Source organism: Rhopalosiphum maidis, chromosome 4 (genome assembly GCF_003676215.2).
Source record: "Rhopalosiphum maidis isolate BTI-1 chromosome 4, ASM367621v3, whole genome shotgun sequence".
Classification (NCBI taxonomy): Eukaryota; Metazoa; Arthropoda; class Insecta; order Hemiptera; family Aphididae; genus Rhopalosiphum; species Rhopalosiphum maidis.
Window position 1 is genome coordinate 8308571 of NC_040880.1, and position 12011 is coordinate 8320581.

A 12011-nucleotide genomic window follows, 5' to 3' on the forward strand; every position below is an offset into this window, starting at 1 on the left:
TTACGATAAAAAAAAAAAAATTAAAACTAAAAAACAGTTGAAGATATTTAGACAAAATTGGATACTTACACGATTAAAAATATCGATTTTTTTCAAACAATATTAGTTTTTTGTTGTAATTACAAACAATATTAATCTAAAAGCTTAAAACATTGCAATATTAATTTAATAAAACATTTTCTATGCCTACGTAATTTTGAATATTAACTTAAAAAAAGGTTATGTTTTTGAATTATAATAAAATAATTAACATCGATATTTATCGTTTAAATAAGTAATTTCGTCTAAATTTTAACACCTGTAAAAAATAATTTTCTACTTCTAAGAAATCTTGTATAAATTTTCAAAACTTAGGTTCAAAACAAGTTTATATAAATTTTCAACTATAAAATAGTTTGCAATATTTTGCAATTTTTATGAATTTTATTAAAATTCTAACTTTAATTTGAATTTTTTAACTAAAAAGTATAAAACGTACTTGGGTTTTAAATATAATTGTTCTTTTAAACTCTTTATAAAAATAGCAATATTATGATATTATTTTAATATATTTGGTGACAACCATTAAAATAATATTATAAAAATAAAAATAAATATAATTTGGTACTCACCTAATCTAAGACTGATTTATAAAAATAATACCATGAACCACATTTTCTAATCAATGAAGTACAACTTTCAACAATAAAACAAGATACTGAATTTTTAAAATTAAATATTATTTTAGCCAAGTATACACACTACACAGTAATCATTATAAACAATGTTATAAATAAATTAAGTTAAAAAAAAATATTATACTAAAATATTAATTTGAGACTAGAACACGACCATTGCTACTAATTATATTTAATAACACGACAACAAGTGAATATAACATTTTTGATACATTATATAGTATTATACTACTGCAGTACTATTGTATCGACACTGGTGCAAGTATAATATTAGCGTGCAACTGCAGTACATCAATAAATTAGATCAAAAATATAATATTGGAATAAAATTAATGTAAATTATAATGTTTTATTGCAGTAAGGTGCACACTGTCGATACGCGTACCCATTTGGTCACGTAAATTAATATTAAAATATTCTTTACATAGTTATCATAGTAAACCGACATGCCGACAATGTTATGGCTATGATAGTACACCGTGTTTAAAATGTGGTAGCCACAGTCGATAACTTCGTGTTTTTGCCACGAATGATGATTTTCTTACTGATGTACGATCGTAATTAATCGATGTAAGAGGAAATACGTGATACTATTGGTAATTTTTTTATTTGCAAATAAATATCCTCAACATTATTTATATGCCTATGCGGAAATACAGCCGCACGAGTATCTGCGAATATATTATCATTATAAAAATAGAATCAATACGAGGGTAATTAACATAATAACATTTATGAGCGTAAAATATATTTGGTTCAAACAATGAATATGTATTATATTTTAATAATAACAACATTGTCATTATTTTTTCCACCATAACACGTCTTTGTTTCATAATATTAACCAACACGATATTTTGTCTACAACAGGAGCCGTGATATGATGTAAAATACCAGACATGTCTACGTCACGTAACATGCATAATCATTTTCAGAAAAATATAACATAGTTATTGCTTTTAAATAAACCGATTTTTCATAAAAATCAAACACTCATAAAATTTAAAATTTCTGTAGAAAAAAATTACTGTTCCAAAACATAATTTAATATCGTTATGATATTAAATTAAAACCAATCGCTTGGTAAATTGATCATATTTTTACTACGAGATTTCTCATAAATATTTAAATACCAATTAAAAAATATCGAAAATATATAATGTCACAGCAACTTTTTATAAACGTTTAAAGATAAAATTATGACAACTTTTGTTTGAATCTCGAACATTTGCAAAATATTTTGTAATTATGAATCAATAACAATTTTTTTATTCATACTTTAGATAAGAAAATGTAATTCAAGTTTTCTCATAAGTTTTTATTACTGTTATTAAAAAAGAATGTTGAGCGTATGAGCGTAATTACTCAATTATTTTTTATGGTTGATTGAAGTTTAAAATTCAACACAATTTGATATTCCTGCAGTAAAATACAATTTCTTGTCAAAAGGTTTTTTATTTTGATTTAATTAAAAACGAATAACAGTATAGGCCATTAGGCATTGATACTCGAAATTTTAGCCAAAAGTTTATACTCAAAGCTTCAACTTTAAGCTATTCATAGAAAAATGTAATACAAGGTTTTCACATAAATTATTATAAGACAAGTATTAAATTAGCTATTGTTTTACTTAATTATGTTTTACTGTTAAATCGGTCTAATTAGCAACTATTTGATGCGTATAATATATCACGAGTAAATATTAAATTTTCAAAGAAATAAAAGTACGATATTTTTTACATTCAATCTAATTAAAATCACAATACCTCCTGTGTTTAGGAAGTACGCTCACTTACAAGTTAAAACGATGCGTTAGCCAACGCGCGTTTTTTAGGATTACGCAGAAACACAACTTAAGTTTAGACATAATACTCGATTCAATAAGTTCCTACTATACCTATCCTATAGACTTTTGTTAAATTTCGTAATTCGATATATAACTAATAACAAGATATACTTAAAGACGTGTAAAATAAATTCCTGTACTTATATAGAATGTACTATTTAAGTACTCTGCGTCTAATAATATGAGACGCAATAACCGTATATAATCGAGTGTGTAGTTAATAATTATTACAATCAATACAAACTACGTACGTGTATTATAGATTTATCAGATTTCTCTAGTAAATCAAAACTTGTATTCAAGTATATAAAGTGTAATTATCGCTACAGAAATACTTACACTTGTGAAAACCATTATTTTAATCGATAAAGGTTCGTGGTGCGCATTTAGCTTACAATAATATGAAAGTTATCTCGTAAAAATCCTGAAGTACTGAACTGTTATTTTCAATGCACCTACACCATATACCGTAAAGCAAATAACAGGTATAGCGTCCGTCCTTTGGAGTTCGGACTTTTTTCAGCCCGATCGAAACGTGATATGCGAGTATATACGTGAGAATTCTCCAGCCCCAACTCCTCGTTGGTCTATATGACACTTTTTGAGAACATAACATTCGTCTACAGACATCTTGTAGACACGTGTTAAAATATTATTTATAAACATTTATTACAATTTATATTGTATTTCACTAATCCGCAGTCCACATCAACCGTCGTAAACCATAAAATAAAATGATAAATTCCCTAATCTAACCTAATTAAACAATAATAAATTATACGAAAACATAAATTATAGCGCAAAAACATTAAATTTAAATAATTTACAATTTGCTGCGGCCAATCACAGTTCCTTTTATTAGGCATAACATGTATTTAAAAAGCCGACTGTGGATCTTATTTGCAATTTTTAATACAACCAAATGACGTATTTTATAGAAACATTACGATCATTTGAGTATTATACTATTATCTATAATACCCGATGATTATTGTAGCAGAGAAAGTCGTCGTGTGAGATGATCAACACTATTCTCGTGTAATAATTATATGCATACTAAAATAATTATATATCATATATTATTTTAATAATGATATTATTGATCAAACATATGATTTCGTGTGTAATGACGCGGGAATACCTACCATATTAACCGTAATTATGTTATTTGTTTTGGGTCAGGTTCGTTTGGTTTAACGGGGTAAAAAATGAAAATCAATCCCACCCAAGATCTCACTATTAAATACGTGTGCGCAGTTAAAATTATAAACTTAATATTATTTAGTATTTACATTGCATAAGATCCAATGCCCAACCTTGAGATTTGAGAACTGTTTTCTCGAGATGTCTGTTCAAAGAATCGCGTTAATTAATATCATTAACTATTATTATAATTATTATTATTATTATAAATGAATATTATTACGTGTACACGGTAACGTATACATGAAAACAAGTGCACGAATTTATAATATTAAAACGAGCTAGATAATGTGATTTATCGGCCCCTTCCTCGCGGAGACCATTCAACAATCGTTCACCGTTTTTTAGACCTCGAGAACGGTTTTTGGGAATCGTGATTCAATATTTTAATCACAGTAGCAGGTCACAGGTGACTGTCAGATAAAAACCTAGGAATCACTGAGCCTATAAATTTGTGATTTTGTGAATGACATTATATAACAGATATGTAAAACATCTATCTAAATAACGGTAAAGTATTGTATTTGTATGAGTAATGTTTAGCGATTCACAACAAAATTCGTCCCCAAACGTATATTCTTAATAGAACGCCCCATTTATTATCTCCGTCTCACAAGTGAACACGTTGGCCAATTTACACTGAACCGTTCACGTTTAGCTTTGACTATTGTAGTGTGAAATCATCAGTTATAAAACTTAAAGTAAAATGTAACAATATTATCTGTAATTGTACGCCGATTTTTTATGGTATTGGAATTTTTAAGTGAGTTTTGAGCATATAAAATATTGTAATTTAAAAAAGCCATATATACAATTGAAATATCATAAAAACTTTATCGTAAAAACATGGACCTAACGTTGTTACCTCTAAGTTTGATAATGGGTCAATTCACACTAGTATTAAAACTAACGAAGCTAAACGCGAGTTACTGAACGTAGACGGAGACAACAAATGCGGGTGTGGCACTTGTTAAAAAGGATACTCTGATAAGGACCGTTAATCACAATATTATTATATTGAATATCACCGGGTGTGAACGCGTTCGTAGTTATAAAATTGATTATAGGTCACCTACTCACCTATTATGTACAAAAATTTGAAAAAATTACTTATCTCTAAAATATTTACTCAAAATGTTTGTACTTTGTAATAACGAACAATAACAATACATTAATCGTATAAATAGAATATATTTAAATATTTAATGAGTCTATCATTATGAAAATAATATGATAGGCACTCGCACTGTACAAACACAAAATTGTCCGTCGCAATAGAAAAATGCAAAAGTATAATATTGTGTATTGAATATTAATTGTCAGTTGCAGGTCACTTAAATCACGGAAAATTTAAATTAATATTTTAATACCACGGACATATATATTGATAAACTAAAAACTATTAGCTGTTTAACTATTTTCGTGAAAACGATTGGAACTGGAAAAATGGCCAGTAACCGTAAAAACAACGGTTGCAGCGGTAACAACTGAAAAATAAAGAAATGAGTGACGTCATAATATGTTAATGTGTTATTAATTATAATATAATACATTGATATGCGTTACAAATTTTACTACCAAGAAATTACAAATATCGATTTTCCTTGTATTTTTTTTTTTTTAACAATTTCTGAAGTCAATGAATACATCAACTGTTTTCAATGCAAATACGACGTGACGTAATCTCGGTATGACAAAAGTATTATGAGAGTAATGAGTAGTTTTAAGTTATAGGTACTATTGCAAAATAATATAAAAAATAAAACAAAATTAATAACGCAATTATTAGGTCGATAATATTATGTTCAATTTGACTTATATACAGCGAGGAATAATAAGCCAATAATCGAATAATCTTCAATTTTTTTTTTTTTTACTACATTTGTTTGGGTTTATCGACTTATATAAACGCTTACGATTCAAGCCGCAAAATATACGTACCAGATTACCACCTATAGGTTTTCTGAATAAAAATGTTGACTTTCCACCGTGTTAGAAAAATAGAAAATTATAATAACATGTAGTGATTTGTAACCAAAGTTCTATAACTCCAACCACTCATGTTCAATTTTAGGGATGGCAGGTAGGTTGATGGTATCCTGACACCTCGAAAGTCTTCACACGATTTTGACCTCTCACCGTGGTAGTATTTTTTGTAAATAAGTTCCAAGTTATAATTGGTATGGTTCTTGCATGACTAATCGTAAGGAGCCATCGCCGTATTTTAAGTTTTCAATTTACTATATTAGATCAGATAATATCCCGTGAAGCAATTATGTATACCTCGCTGGAATAATAACTTCACTGTTCAAAATACCTACTAAATCTAATTTGCTACTAGAAACCACCCTCGAAGTTGAAGATAGAAGAATTTTTATTGCTCCGATGAAGGATGATCATAAACAAAAAAATACATAAAATAAAAATAATTACATTGGCTCACTAAAAATCTAAAATATAGACATTGAGTATAAACTCTATCTTTTTAAAATTTGATTGTAATATGTTTATACTTTTCCAATCAGAGAGTCTTGATTATTCGGGACTTTAAAATCTAAGAGTCATTTTCCAAGTAATAGTCATCACAATACTCAACACTTGTATATCTGTGTACTTATGGTTTTTGTAATATTAATATATTATATATTATATTTGTGACAGTTGTAATTTATTTTGTTTGTGTTGTTACTCATAATTTTTATTGTGGTTCATAAACTGTTTTATTTCTCTCATAAACGTTTATTGTAAACGCCGTGACGTTCAGTGGGACATAAAACTGTTCATCGGTAAACTAATTACCGATGTTCACTGGGAACAGTGGGAACGCATGAGCAATTACTATATATTTATTTATTGTTGTGTGCTTAAAATTCACGCGAGCCTTCAATAATTATCATGTAGTGGGTGCGGGTACCTATGTATTTATAGGTAACTGATAATATTTTTTTATATGTTAACGTCGACGTTAAGAAAATTATAATAATGTTTACAAACGATATAAAATATAATACTATAATAATATAATAATCCAGTTAGGGAACGCAATATGATGGAACCGGTCTCGTTTGTTGGGTGTTGAGCAGAAGAACAAATTTTTGCCGCGGCACGTTCCATTATCAGAATATATACAATAAATTTAATAATTTACAGTACTAAAGAATACGCTCGTTGATAAAATGTATAGATACTTACAAACATTAACAAAGTATAAATAATAATACAACAGCATGTAACTATAATAAAATGAGTAATTATTACCTACTTACTTGCTATGTAATAAGTAATAACTAAATGTGTGAATATTTTTCAAAAGTATCTATTTAAAAAAAAAAAATTGGATCAAATCGTTCAATTGTTATTATATATTTATATAATTTCGCATCATTACAATTAAATTATAACTTCATTAGGTAGGTACTTGTATTTCTGAGAATTATTGTAAAAACTAAAAGTAATGCTACATTGCCTACATTTTTACCAAAAATAATGTGTTTTATTATTTTTCTATGTTATTCGCCTTTGTAGTCCACATTAAAATATTATGACCAACTTATTTACACCCTATTCGCATAGACATTATAATAATTTTAATAAATTATTATGTGTTACTTGGTAGTTGATTCACGAACAAATTTATTGCTTAGAAAACCAAATAGTTCTTGTATGGCTTTATTAATAACTGGTAAATAATAGGTTTATAATTCATGATCTACGAGATTATTATTAACTAATTGTTATTATTAATATAAATATATTTAATTATTAATACATATTACATCATATTGTATTACTTTATTATGTGTTAATTCCAATTAATATAGCTACAGGTAGTCGCATACTTGGATAATATTTCTAATATTTCATTTATCAAAGTAGTTATTTCTTTAAAAATAGTTAAACAGTAAAATTTATTAAATTTCTTTGTTAAATGTTAGAAAAAATAATTGGTACTGATAAAAAATAAACATATTATTATTATTTATTATAGATATTATTCATATCAATACGTTTTTATTTTTTATTGGATTTTAATTTATCTTTATGAAAGATAAATAATAATTATAATTATAATTATAATTCTTTTATAAATTAACGAGTATTTATAACGGTTAATATTTAAGTCTTGAAATATATTGTGATTTGTGATACATAAATACATTTTTGATTGAGTCGTGTTAACTTAATATATCATTTATGAGGATTTTGAAAATTGAAATATACATAATATAATCGTCTTAATCATTTGAGTATTAGTCTCATAATATTATGTATGCATCTTAGGCAATGTGATACTCTTAATAAAATAATAATTCATTAACTAAATATAATATATTGTGATAAGTGTACACACGTCCAAGTTCCAACCGTTGATTATAAACACTATTTATATTGAACTATGTTGTATTTATAATCAATGCTGATATGATTATAATGTAACTAATTCAAAAATAACCAATAATAAATTGCTTTGGAAGTATTCAAGTACAGTAAATGATCTCTTAAAGTGTTCTAGTATTTAATCTTAAAATCGTATGACTTTAACAAATTGTTTTACCCGAGATGCTAGTGAGCTTATATAATTGTGAAAGATCTCTATAATAAGCAACTTTAGATTACTGTAGTTCAATGTGAACCACTGCAGTTGGCAGACATGCCCGGTACATTGCTTTTTTTGTTAGGAATTATCAATGGAATATAATATATATATATACAGTAAAAAATAAACACAATTTATCATTTTAATTTTTTATTAGAGTGTTACAAATTTATTTGTGTTTATAGACGACATTCGCTATGGCTATTCATTCAAAATCAATAGAACTAATGGAAACGTGTAAACGTGTATAATCGTTATTATTTGTATAGCTTATAAAGTTCCAACTTTTAGATAAATTTAACGGACTGCTATAAATCGAAAATTCGAGCTACCATACCATAATATCGATTTCAGTCATTACCCATCCCACAAGTATAGATTGTAACACTATATAGGCGCGCTACACGGTACAACGTATAGATATATTATGTGTTTCGGGACAACATTGTTCTTAGTTACTACTTATGTACCTAACATATTTAAATATTATTGTTATCACTTTTTGTGGATTTAAAAATAGAGCAGTTCGTAAATAATAGACGAAATAAATACTCAATATGTCTATTTAAAGAACATTCTATCTGACTATCTATATAATTATAATATTATTATATTATTGTATTTACGCAAGTACTTCATTGATATAACCGTGTAAAATGTATGAGTAAATATACTCGTGTAGAATCACGTGAAAATACTGTAAACAAATTAAAAAAAAAATTCAGACGATCGAGGTTGAATTCGCCTTTATGGATAGGTGTTTATCCTCGTACATTGTCACTTGTATACTTAATGACTCTACTCCACCCACCTGTAAATACTGTAGCTATAAAAATACTCGATGTCTATAAAAGCAATTGTTCAATTAAAATATTTTTAAGATATTAACATATATTCATATTATAACCCTATGAATTTACCCCGTCGGCTTTTCAAGTATATTAACATGATACCTAATAATAAATATTTTATTATTCTTATTTCGGTTTAATCAAACCAAAATACACTTAAAATGTATTTATTTTTATTTTTCTAATTTGTATTTGCAAAATATATAATCCCTACGATCTTAAGGCACAATAAGCATATGATAACAGAGAAATATTAACATGAACAATTTAAAAATAAGCCCAACACTGACAACTCTTCAAACAATAATAATATTATTTATTTTATTTAATTGGTGTTATTCCTACATTTTAAAATTTATAAAGAGCAATGAATGATGTTAAAATGGTATGTGTGTGTGTGTGTATTTTTATTCGTCAACTTTTGGGGCACTAAAAATCGATTTTCAAGTTTGGCCTTTAATGGTAGTTTCTGGTAGTAAATTGGATCTAGTTGATTCTTTAGGGTCAAAAGTGAAAATGTACAATACTTTTCAAAATTTTTACGCAAAACCAGTATTTATCAAAAATGATTTTGCAATTTAATTAACTCAAAAACGAAAATCCTTAGATACTTAAAATGTTCACCTAATATTTATTTATTTATGACATTTTAAGCTATTTATAAATATTTCCAATTTTTTTTTTTACAATTGTCAACAAATACATTTTCACTGTTTCTAAAAGCTTAAAAATGCATTACAAGCATTTTTATAAGTTATTATTTTAGCACCCAACTTAAAAATATTAAGGATACATAGACAAGATTGTTTTTATAAATTAAAATTTTGACAACATTTATCAAAATCACAAAAATTGATTAAAAATATATAAATTATTATATTTTATACACACAATGACATTTTAAAATGCAATATTTTCAGAAAAAAATTAATTCAACCTACTGTACTAATAATATAGTAATACATAAAAATAAATTATTCTAATAGAAATATATAATTATTAATATCGTTTTTTTGTGTGCAATTATTTACCATTAAATCCAAAATTGACACATACACTGCAATGACTTAATCCTCAATGATAAGTCACACAACAGAACAGTTAACTTTCCCTCTGTTTTCCCAAATTTGTATGGTAAGTGTTAATTTAATAGATCGAAATACCAATTCCCCTTAGAATATTTTTGAGGTTTTCATGCGATGATTTTTAATGAAAAAGAATTTGGATTAGAGTTGAAGGCTACATTTAAAAATTCGAAATTATAATAATTAATATTATTTTTGATAACATTATAAATTCAAAAGTATATTATTTGGAATAAATGTATATTGACGAGGACAAATAATATGTATGTAGGTATCGACAATTTATATAGAATTATAATTCATTTTACGTATATAGGTACTCGTTTCCACAAGCAATTCAAAGTTAATCTTCAATACTTTCAATACTCTTGTATTAATGTAATTAAACGCGCATAGATCTATAATAGTTATCTAATAAAAATTATGATTTGTTTTTTTTATCTTGCGGGACTTTGTTTAACAATAGATTGTTTTAATAAAATATATACGACATACCTCTGAATAAATTATTGTCACACTTGCACGTGTTTGACGTGTGTAAATGTGCAATAAATATAATAACAGTAATTCACTCGCATAGCATCATACTCATTTTTTAAGGTTAAACCCGCAAATTCTAATTACTTACGTTCGTGTATCGTTCATAAATTTCAACCATGTATATGCATTAAATCGGACTATATTTTATAATATTATGTGTTATATATATAAGTATATTATTACGTTGTTTTTGTGTAAAATTATTAATTTAGAAAACACACATAATAATATATAATTACACATTTATGGTACCTCTATATATGTATATTATGTGAATGCGATTATATTATATATTATGCAGTAACCCTGTAGCCACTCGATTAAATTACACAGTTATATATATATATATATAATTAAATTTATATAAATATTAAACCTATAATATTATACCTTAGTGTATGATATAATAATATTATGATGTAATGTATTTGTGTATCGAAGATTGTTAGCTTATTTTATATCAATTTTTGCGACTTAGGTTTTAACCATTGTGTAACGTCCTTTCAGATTTTCTAAAAAGAGAACAACGATCCTACTATTCTTACTTTTACCTAACTCTTTCTAATCGTGCTCAACGGATATTAACGTAAAAAATATATTGTATCTATTTTTTGTACCGGAAACAGTGTTAGCAACTCGATATTTTAATAAGCAATTCTATTTTCCAAAATCTCGTCTTATAAATAATACGTCCATATCACGGTCCACGAGAGTATTTGCCCACATTTGTATACATTCATAAAATAATAAAGCGTAGTATAATCGGAGAAAATTGTCATTCCTCGCCAACGTGAATTTTTCACCATAACTGGAGGTGGCGTTGAATGATAAATACAATGTCTCGGGGAGTTAAACTTATTGAAGTTATAAAAAATACGAAGTTGTAACTTTGAGATAACACGATATTGAGCGTACAACAAATAACGACTTTAATTATCGTATTTTACTAGTACCAAGTTAGCGAATGTAACAAAAAAAATTAAGAAGTATACTTATATAATATAACGCACGTCATAACTTATACCTACAAGAAAATTAATAAATGCAGTTATTATAAATGTATAAAGTGCATCAATCATCGTCAAGTTGAATCAAACAACATCAATATGATAAAACAGAAAAAGATAAAACATAAAACACCAACTTAGTGGATACTTGGTTTTCTATATGAAAGGTTATTATAGTATAGTGGTCCTTGAAGTGATCGACAAT